The sequence below is a fragment of the Panthera leo genome, chromosome C2 (assembly GCF_018350215.1).
Source record: "Panthera leo isolate Ple1 chromosome C2, P.leo_Ple1_pat1.1, whole genome shotgun sequence".
Taxonomy (NCBI): domain Eukaryota; kingdom Metazoa; phylum Chordata; class Mammalia; order Carnivora; family Felidae; genus Panthera; species Panthera leo.
Window position 1 is genome coordinate 119,573,076 of NC_056687.1, and position 16,504 is coordinate 119,589,579.

A 16,504-nucleotide genomic window follows, 5' to 3' on the forward strand; every position below is an offset into this window, starting at 1 on the left:
CTAAAGTGTTTATGATTTGCTTATTTAATCTTTGTCCCTCTTTTCAGGCTTCTTGGCTTTTTTTGGCTTAGTACTAGATTTTCAGAGTAAAGCAGACCCAATTTTCTGTGGGGCTGATATTTCACCAGTGGTGAGTTGTTTCAGATTCTGGGTCATTTACATTTCAAGCCTGCAATTTGATCTGATTATCACTGGCTGAAAAGAAACACTAAGAGCTTTATTATGTGGATTGAACTGGATAACCCATCCTAAGGGCTGCAGTAAAATTGGAAGAAATTGGGAGTCTGGAGGATAGTTGCTTTCCATTTATTTCTTAGCAGTGGAATATCATAGAAGAGTTTCACAAACACTATTTTCCAAAGAACAACTGAAAGAAGCTTGAAATTTCTGCTCAAGAACTAAGGAAAACTACCCTTTACCAGGGTGAAAGGAAGGAAGAATGGAGGAGAACAAAAACGGTTATTATTCGAAAGGCTGAGACATGCCTAAAAAGAAGGAAAGTAACAGTATTGTGCTCCCAATACTTTCTCCTTTCCTAAGTGATATAAAGGGTACCTGTAAAAACTTCTAGAACTGATAAGGGAGTTTGCTATAGTGCCCAGAATACAGTATAAAATATACAAAAATCAGTAGTTTCTCTAAATTTACCTATTAGAAGACATGGTAAGGGAAACACAGTATCCCATTCTCAATGTCAGCCAAAGACATAAAATAGAATAAGAATTGAGCCTATTAAGAAATGTACAAAACATACATGGTGAAAATTACATTTACTGACAAGTACAAATAAAATAAATGAATAAATGGAGAGAAATTGTATTAGGGTTCTGTCAGTGAAGCAAAACCATTATGAGTGATGGAGAGTAAGGGATTTATTAAAGAATTAGACCTTACAACTGTGGGAACAAGTTGAGAAATCAATGTAAGGCAGTTGTTTGTGGGTTTTTTTTATGTTTTTCTTTCTTTCTTTCTCTCTCTCTCTCTCTCTCTCTCTCTTTCCTTCCTTCCTTCCGTCCTTCCTTCCTTCCTTCCTTCCTTTTTTTATTTTTGAGATGGGGAGAGAGACAGAGACAGAGTGTGAGGGAGGGAGGGTCAGAGAGAGAGGGAGACAGAATGTGAAGCAGGCTTCAGGCTCTGAGCTGTCAGCAAAGAGCCCGGCATGGGGCTTGAACCCACAAACCATGAGATCATGACCTGAGCTGAAGCCAGACGTTTAACTGACTGAGCCACCCAGGTGCCCCTATTATTATTTATTATTATTTTTAAGGCAGTTGTTTTTGCATCTAGTGTGCTGGCCTTGTGTCAACAGAGTTGGCAAATGGGAAAAAAAAGTGGTCTTAAGTGGGGGAGAGCAGGGAAAGACTGGAAATTGTGTTTTTCTTTCATCGCCTCCAACTCCAATGATGCAGGTCTCTTGCAGAACAAGCTGACACCCTTACCCAGTGTGAGCCTGCAGCATAAACTTGACTCAGATTCAGAGAGCTGAAGAAGGAAGTCTGACATTAACTGGAGGAGCTGTAGGCCCAATTAGTCCTTCATTTCCTCCCTTAACTCTTGTCTACATTTCTTCTGTGGCCAACCCTAACCGGAACCACATAGGAGAGGAAAGTGTAAAGAGCATAGTTCCAGATTTGCTATGTTCACCCTGTATAAAGCAACCATGCATACCATGTCTCTCGATAATAATAATAGTATAATAGCAAACACATAGCATGTGCTACATGGTAGACACCTTTCTAAGTATTTTTCGTTTGTTAACTCATTCTACACCTCACTACAACTATCTGAAGTAAATATGATTATTAGCCTCATTTTATAAATGAGGAAACTTGCCCATGACCACAGAGCTCACAAGTGGCAAAGTCATCATTCAAACACAGACGGTCTAGAAAGACTATACTTTTTAAAATGTTAAGGCTTGCCAGATTAATATATTTTATTATAATCCAAATTAAAATCCTGATGTGCTGAGTATTGAGAATTTGTGAGATTTTTCTTAAAGTGTATCTTGAAAAGTGAATGACTACATACTGTAAAACTCTAATAACTGAAATATAGAAATTGTATTTTATAATATGTAAATATGGAAATACCATATTTTTGTAAGAACCAACAAAGAATCAAGGATAGCCTTAAACAGAGTTTAACATATAAACCTAGTGAAAAAGAGATAGAACTTGACAAATGTACCCTTGGAAAACTGGCTTCTGGGTAAGAATCCAGTGATACCCTCATCTCCCTTCATGACACTGTGACTGACATTGAAAGAGGGGAGGCAACATCAGGTAGTTTCATACTTTCTCGCTGCCATCCTTGTGAATCTGCCACATCAGCATCTTTCTTCCCTTGTACCTGGGTACTGCCCTGCGCACATAGGTCCCATCATCTATCCAACCCTTTTAGGTATTAAGTCTCTCAAGTTACATTCAGTCATAAAAGTAGGAGTGGTGAGGAGCAGAAAGTTCTGACAGCTAGTAAGGTACTCTGAGCCTGCTCTCCCTGACTCTCACAGATGTTTAAAACTGACTCTTTATCATGCAGGGGTTTTCTGGGGGGACTACTGGAAGGGTCCCCTGGTAGCCCCTTCTACCGCAGAGCTTTTCATGGGCTAATTCTTGCCTCTGTGCCCACTGAGCCTCTATCTCCCTTTTTTCATGACTTTTTGGTTAAGGTGTAGGATGACCAACTACCCTGATTTACCTGAGATGGAAGAGTTTCCCAGGATGTGAGACTTTTAGTACTAACACTGGGACGGTCCTAGACAAATCAGAGGGTTAGTCACTATAGAAGTTTCCTATTAAATAATACCTCTGCACCACCATGCTTGTTCACATCTGCCTCCAGAGAAATAAGCACTTTGACCCACTATCACTACCTAAATGCAGCCTTCTGCTGCCATGGGTCACTTTGGCTAATACGTCCCTGGAGACTGGCAAGTGGCTTGAGTCACTCTAGTCCCATGAGTCCCCAAATGCCAGGGAACCACATACCATGCTCCAAGGATGGCCTCCTAGAAGCCCCCAACTGGGCTTGAGATGAAGAGGAAAAGTTTCTAATTGTCCTCTCAGGGTAGGTATGAAACCTACACCAAGTATTCTCTCTAAAAAGCCACCCTCGGGGCGCCTGGGTGGCTCAGTCGGTTGAGCGACCGACTTTGGCTCAGGTCATGATCTCACGGTTTGTGAGTTTGAGCCCCGTGTCGGGCTCTGTGCTGACAGCTCAGAGTCTGGACCCTGCTTCTGATTCTGTGTCTCTCTCTCTCTGCCCGTCTGCCACTCATGCTCTGTCTCTCTCTGTCTCAAAAATAAATAAACATAAAAAAAAATTAAGAAAATAAAATTAAAAATAAAATAAAATAAAATAAAAAGCCACCCTCCTTTGGCTTTTTCATTGTTAGTCCTTTTAGGCCATTTTCTATGGTTTGGCTAAGGGTCACACTCTGATGTTTGTTACTCATTTGCTAGTGATGTTGAGACATTTGGGAATGTGGGAGCACCTGCCACCCATTTGTTTTTGTCACAACCTTTTTAGGCCTCCGACAAAAATGTGACAGAAAGAATTAGAGTTTAAAATCATGTTTCATAAACCCATTAACCACAAAAAATAAATTTCAGGGCAAGAGAGGATGAGAAGAACTGATTTGATACATAGAAATGTTAAATCAAAAATCATATGTCAAAAAGCATATACAAATTTAAAAGTTAAATGATAACCAGCAATATATTTTCAACAAGATAACAAATAAAAGGCAGATTACCATAATTATGTAAAAAAATCTTTTATAAATAATCATCTAGATTCCATATTTCACCACCTGCACCCTACCTCTCTATCCTAGCCCTCTTACCAATTTCCTGGCCTGGAAGAATAGGAATTTAGGGTAATGGATGCCTCTCATACCTCCTTATGTTCTTTTCACCACCAACAGTCAGAATGATCCTTTAAACATGTAAACAAGATCATGTCATTGCTCTGTCTGAACTTTCTTTATGGCTTTCCGTTACATATAAAATTTAATTCAAAGTCCTTACATACTGTGGCACCGAAGGCGCTAGGCCATCGGGTGCTGGCTGCATTTCTGACCTTATTTACAACCTACCCCTTTGTGAGAGCAGGGATTTTGTTTATGGCTATCACTCAGCACTTAGAACTATATTTAGCCAGGGCAGGCATTCACTGAATTTTTGTTGAATAAATGAGTTAATGGATGGATGACTAGAAGAAAAACACTAGTGAAATATAGAGTTTATTTAAACAAAGGATTCATCACCGACTAGTTGATAAGGGCACTCTCATATACTGCTTAAAGAAATATAAATTTAGACATTTTTGGGAAAAAATTTGGAAATAAGAATGTAAAGTATATGAAGTTGATATCATTTTACGGATTTAGTGGTTTCTCTTCTAGAAATCCAGAATATGACCTACCAATTAATTTAGGTAAAAGGATTTCAATATAGCATTATTAATCATAATGAAAAATTGGAAACAATTTAAATGTCAAACAATAAAGGAAAAATTTAACACATTTTTATTTACTCACATGATGGAATATTATATAGATATTAAAATGATTTCCAAACAAATTTTACTTCTGGGTAATTCCAGGAAAATGTACACTATATAATGCTCAGTAAAAAAAAACAAATACAAAATTTTAGATATCATATAACTGTAATTTTAAAAATTTATGCATAAATGAAAAATTGGAGAAAATTCTTACAGTGTTCACTATAGTTCATTCTGGTTTGTGTAATAACTAGTGATTGAAATTTTCTTCTTTATACTTTGTTTAAATTTCAAATTTTATTATGTTTAGAATCAAGTATATAAAATTTATGTTAAAAATTATTCAATTGCCAGAGAAACTACTGATCAATGAATGCTGGCAGTCCTTAGCACTTCCATAGACAAGTGTAGGCCAGTATGAACATGAATCAAATGAGCATGAATCAAATGTGCATGAAATTAAATTAACTTCCTTAAAAACAAGGCCAGAGAACCATATGACAGAATTTAATGTACTCTTATAAAATGTGCATGAAAAGGAACTGCCTTTATTTTTTTTATATCTGTTCCCGTATTCCTCTACCTTCTTACAAGCCTCTTGACCACAGAAAATATTTGAGGGCACCTGGGTGGTTCAGTAAGTTGAACATCTGACTTTGGCTAGGGTCATGATCTTGTAGTTTGTGAGTTCAGGCCCCACATCAGATTGGTTGCTGTCAGTGCAGAGCCTGCTTCAGATCCTCTGTCCCCTCTCTCTGCCCCTCCCCTGCTTGCACTCTCTTAAAAATAAATGTTTAAAAAAAAAAATACTTGATTTGTCGAGTGAATTGTTTCCATCTCATCCAGTTTAAAATAGTGTATTGTGAGTAATTAGTCTGTGTTATTCCATCTTTTCCTTATCTGATTGATGTAAATCTGGGGGCACGGTTCATGAGTTGTTGACCCTGGTTACAGTATCTCACTTTATTTTGCCACTTGCCACATCTGCCACAATGTCTTTTGCCTCTTAATGACTAGGGTCTTGGTCTGTCAACCACAGGAGCGAAGCTGGTCTCACTTGGTGTTAGGAGCAGTGTTTACAACTGATGTTGATGACAACAAGCCTTTATTGAGCACATACCATGTGAAAGGGCATTGTTCTATGAACTTGAAGTGCATTAGCATGTGTAATTCCCATCTCAGCTCTGTGTGATGTATACAGATAAGGAAACTGAGGCTCAGAGAGACTGAATGCCTTGCCCAGAGCCCGTAAGGTCAAATTTAGCATGTTCATGAACCTTGCTACTGCCCTCAATTGTCAGCTCTTCTCACAATGTAGCCTTCTCAATTGACTGCAGGTCTTCTTGGGACCCCTTCCTCAAGGTTTCAAGAACACCTGACTGCTTTTCCAAAGGCTAGTGGAATGGTTGGGATCTATGAAGCTGTTCTGAGATGACTGTATCTTAATTCCCCAACTACTGCTCCCTTACCTTGCCCAGGCTGGACTGGAGGCAGGATTGGCAGGCTGGAAGTTTCTCACAGGGAAAGAAGATAATTTGTCCCACTGACTTCAATTTTCCAGAGCCTGCTCTTCTGCAGACTTCCAGGAGACTTGCTTTATTACTAGTTCTCTTCCTCTAGACTCTGGATGAGATTTTTCCTTCTGAACTTTGTCCTTTCCCCTCCTTATCTGATCTTCAAGCTTTAGATCTTGATGTGTGAAAACTCAGTTATGGGATATTTAAGAAAACCATTGAAAAGTTAGGTTATCAGGAGAAAAAAAGAGTCTCACTAGAAAAAAAGTTCAAACAAGTTTTCTTTAGATATTACTTCAGTTTGTTGCTTTCATCAATTGGTCTTTATAGCGAAAAGCTAAAAAGGGGCGGGGGAGGAACCCACCTGCATTGCACAGAAAAGATATTGGGTGGTATTTGAAAACATTACTCTGCTCCTTATACTCATTAACCCTGACAGATCCATGCTAGCCTGGCCATCCCCACCTTCCTGTCTTAGTGGTCCTGCCTCCATCCTTCTGCCAACCCACATGCAAGAGCTATTAGTATCTAAGTTCAGCTGTTCACATCCACATTTGGAAAACTCTTGGGCTTCAAAGGACCCTTACTTAAATGTCACGGTTGTGAAAGTCAAACCTTAAACTTTGAAACTGACATCGTAGCTACAATTAGCTTGTGTGTGTGACAAGTGAGAGTGGGAAAAAGGACTCAGAGAGGAAGCCCACAGAGAGCATCAGCATTTTGCCCAGGCTACCCTCTTCTTTCTATTATCACTGTTCTCATTGCACAAAGGGAATGTTTAGTTTGTCTATTGGAGTCACAAGGCTAATGATAACGAGTCTTAGTTGGTATCTTTCATTTTGTCCACACATCTAGATTCCAGGTGATGTTTACCTCATGCAGGGGAAATAATCAACACTCCCTTTTTATATCAAAACATTCGGACTCACATTATCACTCTGTTCTACTTCCAAAACTCAAGGCTGCTATTTCTACTTTGAGATTAAGATATATACAGTAAGTTTGGTTCACACCCCCCACCACCTATTGGACTGGAAAGATTATAAGACACAACGAATGTAGACTACCAGTTCGAGGTTTATCTGGGTCCCTACTCCCTTGTAAGACTCCCCAAGAGTATGGCAAAGCAAGGAAGGAGGGAATCCAGTTATTCATCTGTGTTACTTATAAGGTATCTGGGAAAGGCTTGAGGTAATGGAAAAATGCTCTTTTGTCCTCTTTGTATTTGCCATGATGTCCACTTCCTATTCTCTCCTACTAACCTCGGTACCATGGAAAATCCAAAGTTTGGCATGTCCAGACCAGTTGCATCACAGCCTGGTGAGGAGACTTCCTTATCAGCCCTTCCATTTCGGTGGACTGTCAACTTACCCTTCTCCTCCCATGTTAACTGCCACAAAGCACCCCCAAACTGCAGCTGAACAGGATCCTCATCCTCAGTTACATTTTTAGCTGATAATAAGAAACCCAGAGAATCCTATTCTGTAACTAAATGTATATTTTCCAGCTTGGAAATGCAATTAGGTGAGTAAAAGGGAACAAACGAGCAAACAAAACCCACAGATTGTGCTTATAGTGGAATAAAAATAAACAGAAGAACCACTTTTCACTCAGGTATTGTTACCACGATAATTTTAATCAAAACAATCTGGCCTGAAAATTTAGTTAACAGTCCACACTCCTGTGAAATTCATTTCTTTCTTGTTTTAAAAGGCTCAACTAAGGGGAGGAACGACCTTTCAGGAAATCTTGTCCTTCCCTAGAGTCAAAGTTCTAGAAGTTGGAAGTTCACCTAAGTTAGTATTTAATGGTCTTCTCCCTTCTTCCTCCCTTGGATATTGTCATGTACTTGATTCCTTAAGTTGCTGAAAATAAAGAAAGTTACCCTGTTTGCTCAGAGATACTTTAAGATGGTCATGATCTCAAGGTTGTGGGATGGAGCCCCGTGTCAGCCTCTGTGCTGAGTGTGGAGTCTGCTTGGGATTCTCTCTCTGCCTGTCTCTGCTCTTCTCCCACTAGTGCATGCATGTATTCTCTCTAACAATAAATAAATAAACATTTTAAAAAATATATGTAAGTCATGAAATTAAAAAAGAAAACCCTTTTTTGAAAAGATATTTCTTCTCTGATGTACATAGTTTTAAGATTCTCCCCGTCTTAGGTCCTATCTCTGTCCTGGCTTTAAACCTCTGCGTTGGCAGAGGCATTTAGGCAATGGTTGCAGATATCTGCCAGGCTTGTTAAAATGGTCCTTCAGGAACAAAGGATATGAAAAGACAGTTCAAAGAAAATCTTACACAGATGCTCACCACCATTCATAGAGAGAAACACATATTACTCAGGTATACTATTTTTCACCCGATAGATTGACAAAGATCAGAAATTCTGATAATATATTGTGTTAGGGAACATGTTGGAAACGAGTATTCAGAGTTGGTACTGGGATTTTGCAAAATCTAACAAAATTGCCAAGGCTTATAATTGTTAACTCATAAGTCGTATTTCCAGTAAATTTATCCTATAAATATACTCATATACATGCAAAGGGAGAGATATAGAAGGTTGTTTATTGCAGAGTTGTTTGTAAAAGCTTTATTGGAAACAACCTTAAACGTTTATTAATAAGTTACTGGTTACATAAATTATAGTACATCCTTATATTGGCATACTAAGTACCCTTTAAAAGGCTGAGAAAAAATATACATATACATAGTCATCTCTATAACTGAAAGAATGAAGTGCTGAAAGGGGATACCATTTGCATGGAATAGTTGAAGGAGAGGTCTATGTATATTTTCTTATAGCAGCAAAAAATAACTCTTGAAAGACTTACAGGAAACTGATAACATGTCTTGCCCCTACAGAAGGAAACTGGAGGGCTGGGAGGTAGGGAGGGAGTGACAGTTTTCATTATATTTCTATCTATATACATACACACACAAATTATTTTTTGTGTACCCTACAAATATATAATCTATTTAAAACTTAAACACACTTGTTTGTAAGTAGAAAACACTTTTAAATAACTTTGAGCTGTTTCTACTCACAACACTTCTGATACCAAATGTGTGGTGTTTTCCCAATACCAACAAATTTTCCAACTCTTCAACCATCAACTGGGGGTGGGTGTTCTACAGTTCAATTCAATTCTGACACTAACTACCCAGAGTTAGCACAGACCCCATAGATTAAGAGCTTACTCCCACAAGACTGCCACCACTTCAGATACCAATTTCAACTCCCAGGCCTCCATAAATTGAGGATTCCCATGACTCCCTCCTCAGTTTTGATAATTTGCTAGAACATCTTACAGAACTCAGGAAAACACTTTACTTAACAATTTCAGGTTCATTATAAAGGGTTCAACTCAGTAACAACCAAATGGAGGAGATGCATAGGTCAAGGTATGGGGAGGGAGGGTGTGTAGAGCTTTCATGTCCTCTCTGGGCCTGCCAGCCTCTCTGCACCTCATTGTGTTTATCAACCTGGAGGCTGATGAAACTCTACTGTTGTTCAGGGGTTAGAATGGAAGTTTCATTATGCAAGCATTACTGATTAAATCATTGGCCATTGGTGATTAACTCTATCACTGGCTCTTCTCCTGTAGGTCAGGGGGTGAGGTTCAAAGTTCCAACCCTCTATTCATGCCATGGTTTTTCTGGCAACCAGCCCCCATCCTGACGCTGCCTAGGGATCCTCAGCCAGCAGTCATCTCATTAGAATATAAGAGACACTGTCACTCCAGAGATTCCAAGGGTTTTAGGAGTTATGTGCCAGAAGTCAGAAACAAAGACTAACACACACACACACACACACACACACACACACACACACACGCACTTGATTATATTATAAATACATAGATAATAAATATCATCACAATAGCACTATATCACCTTACAGAGGATGTGGCAGATCATATTTTCCAAAGATATCCACATCAATGTAGTACACACCACAAGCTCTTCTTACAATATGATGCTGACATTCCACATAAATCTGGGTGGGCCTGTGACTATGTGGAGGTGACCATTTTTTAATTTCATGGTTATATGAAAGCTGATATACCTGCCCCAACTCTCTTCCTCTCCAGGGATGCTTGCCTTTGGAATCTAGCTACCTTGTTGTAAGGAAGTCAGGTAGCCCCTCTGACTGAAGAAATTCGTGAAGGTGTTCCCACCCCAGCTCCAAGTGAGGTCCCCGTTGACAGCCAGTATCAGCTGCCAGGCTTGGGAGTGAATGAGCCAGCCTTCAGACTCCTGTAGTCCTCAACCTACAAGCCATCCTAGCTGGTGCTGACTGGAGCAGAGGCAAACTGCTGCCTCCCAGCTCTGCCCAAACTGCAGACTTATAAGCAAAATAAATGATAACGTTGTTTGGGGCCACAAAGTTTTGGGATGGTTTGTTGTTAAATAGGAATGAATGAGTGAAATAGAGGGGAAATTATTGGAAGTTTTTGAGAAGACCTCTCGAGTACTGTCATGAAATAAAGACAGGGGATGCAGCTTGGTGTCAGTCAGGCACAGCTATAATCAGATTGATCACTTCCACAATTAACCCTCTCTATATTAGTTTCCCCCTATCTGTTGGTCGTTGGTACTTCTCTTTTCCCATGTATCATTTTTTCAGGTCATCTGGCTTCATTTTCATGGTATGTGTTTCTAATTCCCAGTTCACAGCTTGGCCCCCTAAGAAGAATTAAGGCTCTTTTCTTAGTTACAGGATTCAGTATCCTGTGAAAAACCTTAGACTAATCAAGTGTGCCTAAGGGGAGAGTCCTATAACATTTGGCCCCCCAAGCCTCCTCTGAAGAATTAAGGCCTTTTTTTCTGATATGAGAAAAGTGTAAAATGAGTGGTCCTCCCTTTCGATTTTGGGGGAACTCTTAGGAAAATGATAAATTTCTTTCAATGTGAGTTTAAATCTCAGAAAAAATCTCAAGCAAAATACAGATCTAATTTTATGATAGATACCAGTGGCAAATAGGATTAGCTGAACAGGAATGCTTATAACTGTACCATCTTGGATTATTTCTATAAAAGTTATCAAAATTGATTGATCAGGGAGCCAGCAGAATCCTAATGGTAAATCAAAAGGGAGATCGTGAAGGGCAAATTCCTCCAGTATAGCTTTATATTAAACTAATTTTATGGAGCAGCGATACATTATAGTTATTTGGAACCTGGACTCTGGAGTCAGACTGCTCTGCTAAATGTGGCTCCACCACTGGTATCTCTACAACATTCAGGACTCTGTTCCTCAATTTCATCATCTGAACATTGGCTCTAATAACGTTTCCTACCACACAGAGTTATTGTGAGTTTTAATAAATTATATGTAAGCATTAATAATACAGTCTGGCACAAAATAAGTCCTCAGTAAATAATGACTGTTGCTTTTTATATACCAGACAGCAGATCTGATATCCTGCGGAATTTATGCTAAATTAAGCCTTTGTCACTGGAACTTATGACCAAGTTAAATTCATACATCATGAGCAAGTCCTGGCCAAAAGGCAGACACTAATGGAAAACTCTTTTCTACTGTTAACCCTTTGGTCCTTGTCTTCCATCTGTGTTTGAAAGGGGCAGCAGTGTTATGGACATGACGGCCCTCAGCATCAGTTCTAACTTCCATGTGTGTGTAGAATCATGCAGAGACTGGCGTACTAAATCCTACCTTTCCTAAACTCCCACAAAGTTGGTGTTCTGGATGCAAATTAGACTCTAATTGAATGCACTTATGCAGAGCCTTTAAGGTAGATATGAGATGGGTGCCATCTTGCTTTGGGTCTTTCTACTGGCAAACATAATTATGAAGACTTTGGGTTTTTTTTGGAGCAAAAGTCTAGTGTGTTGATAACCAGATAGGTGTGTCAAGGAGCAGCTGTGATGGGAAGGGAGGTGACTGCAGCTTCCTGGACCCTGCATCACAGAATTGGCAATGAGTTTTGAGGTCACCCAACCCAAAAGTCACCTTCTGAAGTCCCACATCTCTGAATATGTCAGAGGTAGCAGTTCTCCTGACAAGCATGTTGTATGATGTTGACTGGGAGTCATTTCTGTACCTTACTCCTCTATTGTCTCCAACACACCTAAGCACACAATTCCCTGCATTGTATTTTTTAAGCTCTTTTTCTTGCCCACAAACTATGACTGATTCAGACAGGGAGACACAGAAGTTGTCTTCCCTGTTGCTGTCCTCTTTCAAATGATTACCTTTTCCAACTTATTCAGTATGGCCTTGCTGAATTTCCCTTTATAGTGGAGAACAAGAAAAGGAGAGCAGGCTGTATGTTGGACTGCTGGTAAAAGGTGATTCCTCAAAAACTAACAAGTTGATCATGTGCACAGGAGGAAAGTCATTCTTCTGCTTCAGCACTGTTATGGAGGTACCTGGGGTCATACATGTATGAGTATATGTTAGTAAGAGTAGCTGAAGTAGGCCTCAGCATGGTCACCCCTTAAAAAATTTCAGTTGACTTTATAATTTATTGTTAGATATTTCCACTTAAGCAGAAAAATTCAGATCTGTTTTAATCTTCTTTGCTGTGCCATCTGGAAAAAATTACTTTTTAATGCTTCCCATTCTTCATCAATACTGGCATTGGGTTCTCAGAGTTGTTCTCAGCCCCCTTATTCCTTCCCTTCCGTCTTTCTCTACAGAACATAAAAAACCATACACTCACTGCCTTCCCTTTTCTTGCCCTGGCAAGGGTCATATGATCTAGTTTTAGAGTAATTCTGCCAGGGGTAGCTTCTAGAAAAGCTTTTGTTTTACTTGTAAAGGAACAGATGTGGTTAGTGTGGTGTCCTTCTACCTTGAAAATAAATTTTTTCGGGAGCCATAGCAGCCATTTTGTGAACATGAAGTGAAGAGCCAACTCAGCAAAGATAGCAGAGGGAAAAGACAAAAGTCTAAATCTTTGATGACACCACTGAGTCTCTTGATCTGCCCTGAACTTCTTAACCCTGGTCTTTTCCTTAAAGCAAGGATAATAAACGCTATTTGTTCAAATGAATATTTTTAGGATATTCTATTTCTTGCAGCCTCATTCCTACATAATATGTTATTTATACCTCCTGGGGTTTTTGTGAGGTTCCAATAAGGTAACTGGTATGAAAGTACTTTGAAAAACTATAAAAAGAGAACCAGTTTTAAAGTCCCATTTTAAAAAGAATCAGGTGTTTTCTGAGTAGCTCAAGGTAGAGGAAATTTCAGTGAAATGATAAATGATTGAAATAAATATGCCACATATTTCTTTCAACAACTCAGATGAAGGCTTGCTTCTCTCTTAAATTATTAATAATCCCATTTAGTACTTTCAAAGTGCTTTGCCATCATTTGATATGTAATCCTCAGAATTTCTCTAGCAGATTGTAAAATCTCATTTTATAAGGAAAGAAGTGAAAACAAGGTTTTTCAAAGACTTTCTCAGAGACATATGCCTGTGGCAGACTCAGAATTAAAAATCAAAGAATCTAACAGTCCAGTGTGTAATTGGCTTTCTCGTGTAAGTTTGATACGCAGGGTGTGACACAGCCCATGAAAGGAAGCCCTAAGCATTTAAAGTTATATCTTATATGTATATTCAAAATAAAGTCCAGCTAACCTATGAGACTGCTTGTACTTGAGAATAAACTGCCCTTATGTACAACATTGGAAAAGGGCAAGGAAAGAATATATTTTACCAGTAATGAACTTAAGTCTACTTGTTGTACTACTATAAATTGTGTAATAGTTTTGTGTCTCCCCCCACCAAATTCATATGTTGAAACCTAATCCCCAATGTAATGGTATTATAAGGTAGAGCCTTTAGGGGGTAAGTAGGTCATTAGTGCTCCACCCAATGGGAGTAGTACCTTTATAAGAGAGATCCCAGTGTGTGTAAGAATGTTTGCTTTTCTTCTTTCTTGCCAACACTGATCTGAACATGAATAAACTCTTTAAATTTTGCTAATTGGATGGATGAAAAATGAAAAATATCTCATTTTAATTTGCATTTTCTTGTTATTAAATGAACCCCATTTTACTTGACTATAGTTTGTATATACACAGATCTGTAAATTATTTATTCATATTTTATAGAATTTTTTCCTGCATTTTCTTTTTCACACTGATTTGTAGTTCTCTGTGTATTTAAAACTCTAATCACCTGGGGCACCTGGGTGGCTCAGTCAGTTAAGTGTCTGACTCTTGGTTTTGGCTCAGGTCAGGATCTCATGGTTTGTGAGTTCAAGCCCCGCATCAGGCTCTGAGCTGACAATGTGGAGCCTGCTTGGGATGCTCTCTCACCTCTCTCTCTGTCCCTCCCCTGGTTGCATTCTCTCTCTCTCTCTCTCAAAATAAATAAACATTAAAAAGAGAGAGAGAGATCCCTGAGAGCTTCCTTGTCCCTTCCACCATGTGAAGACAGCTAGAAGACATCTGTCTGTGAAACAGGAAGTGGGCTTCCCACCTTATGAGAAATAAATTTCTGTTGTTTATAAGTCACCCAATCTGTGGTAATTTGTGATAGCTGCTCAAATTGACTGAGACACACACCAAGAGCCTTATCCAATCCTGACATAAAATAAATGAGGCATTATTTTCTTGATGTACGTCGTTATAAGCAGTAAAACAATTCTTTTCAATATTACATGTTGAAAAAAAACAGGGGCAAAATAAAGTCAGATATCTAAATGCCTAAGCATGAAGTGGTTTCATGTTCACCCTTAAAAATGGAAGCAATGAATAGTAATTAAAAGCTCCTTCAGAAGTGTGGTGGTCAGAATCCTCTTCCACTCTCAACCCAAGAAAATGTTCTGGCAATTTTAATCATGTTTTTTTCTGATGAAACAGAAAGTTCACTTTTAATTAATGGTGTTATTTTTCAGAACAAATTTATGCATTTCAAGGCCTTTTATCCAAATTCTGACTTAGGAGGATTTGTGTGATATGAGATCAAAAACGGGAAAAAGAAGAAAGAACTCAAATAGAAATACAAAAAGGTCTTAATTAAGTCTATATTTTCACTATCATTATTTTCAAATCCAAAGATGAATGATAAGGTGATGTCCTGTCCCAGCTGTACTACTTCCTAGCTGTAGGACTTTGGACAAGTGCCTTTCCTCTGCATTTAGTTTCCTCTTATTGTAAATGAGCATAGTGATAGTACCTATTTCATTGGGTGATTGAGCTGATTGTATGAATTCCTATGGTGACAGTAATGTTAGCTGTTATTACTATCTGTAAAAACCCAAACTATGCCAAAACTAAGAAATGGGAACGTAAGACAAATACTATAAAAGTTGTCTAAACTTCTAGCCTGGTTGGAGTGGCAATGAAGGTAGATTTGACTTCCAGGGTAGCACTGCTGCATCTCTGCATTTTGGGAGTTTAAATGATTATTATTTAGATCTGTTCTCTCGACTCGTTAACATGCCTCTTGCAGGACCTGTGTCAAATACTAAAGAGCAGATTGTTGAGAGGTGACACAGAGCACACATTGGTTCGGTTCTGCCATCCTTAAAGGCAACAATAGTTACTGGACATTGAGGCAGGGGAGGGGGGACACATTTGAATTTGAGAGATGTAGAGGGTGGTGTTCAACAAGAAATCAGAGGTGTTCCTGAATAGAAATCCACTGTTAACAGAAGAAAATTATCAAAAATTATTGAAGAATTATTGCTTGTCACAGCAAGGAGCAAATGGCTGCCCAGAAATGTGCTTTCCAGAGAGCCAGACCAGTAGAACTCTAACATGCCCTCTGGATTTCTTGTTAAAACTTAGGAATTTATGACTTTGTGTATCTTGAGAAACTTATCAGAAGACCATGGGGGAGGGGAAGGGGAAAAAAAAAGTTACAGAAAGGGAGGGACGCAAACCATAAGAGACTCTTAAACACTGAGAACAAACTGAGGGTTGATGGGGGGAGTGGGGAAGAGGAGAAAGTGGGTGATGGGCATTGAGGAGGGCACCTGTTGGGATGAGCACTGGGTGTTGTATGGAAACCAATTTGGCAATAAATTATATTTTAAAAAAATAGAAAAAAAACTTAGGAGTTTATAGGAATAGTACACACCTTGGGAGAATGAGAATTCCGTGAGATGTTTAAATCTCTGTTACCTTGTGATTTAAGGCTGTGGCATATGTACATTTTGTTTGTTAACTACCTCTTCTGCAATAGTTTTATACTAATAAGAACAGGGTAGTAAGAAAACATTCTTGCCTATTTTTTATAACAGATATTCCCAAGGTGTAGTGAAGTTGGAATTGGGGGAGAGAGATAGGAAACTGAGGCCAAAGAAAGTAAGTTCTTGAAACTGGAATAATTTAGTAGGGTGAACTCCAGGGGGAAAATGTGCATAGAATGTAAATGCCACGCCAATCCTGGCTTCTAGATATTGTTATGGCCAGGGACACCCAGCACAGGACTGGACCCTTCACCCTCAGAGCATCAAGTGTTCTCAGTGTCCCCAAAGTACCTTGCATGTTTCCTG

General features: G+C 38.9%; 1 protein-coding gene and 1 long non-coding RNA gene across 7 annotated transcripts in view; one reads left to right on the top strand and one right to left on the bottom strand.

Moving 5' to 3' along the window:
- LOC122229596 overlaps positions 1–6,275 on the bottom strand; it is a 33,983-nt gene extending 27,708 nt beyond the window's left edge. For both annotated transcript variants that reach the window (XR_006207070.1, XR_006207071.1), the window contains exon 1: positions 5,979–6,275. This is a non-coding gene — a long non-coding RNA (uncharacterized LOC122229596). The remainder of the gene's footprint in view (positions 1–5,978) is intronic.
- The window catches only part of SLC9A9 (solute carrier family 9 member A9), a 766,376-nt gene that overhangs the window by 90,067 nt on the left and 659,805 nt on the right, over positions 1–16,504 (top strand). The window lies entirely within an intron of this gene.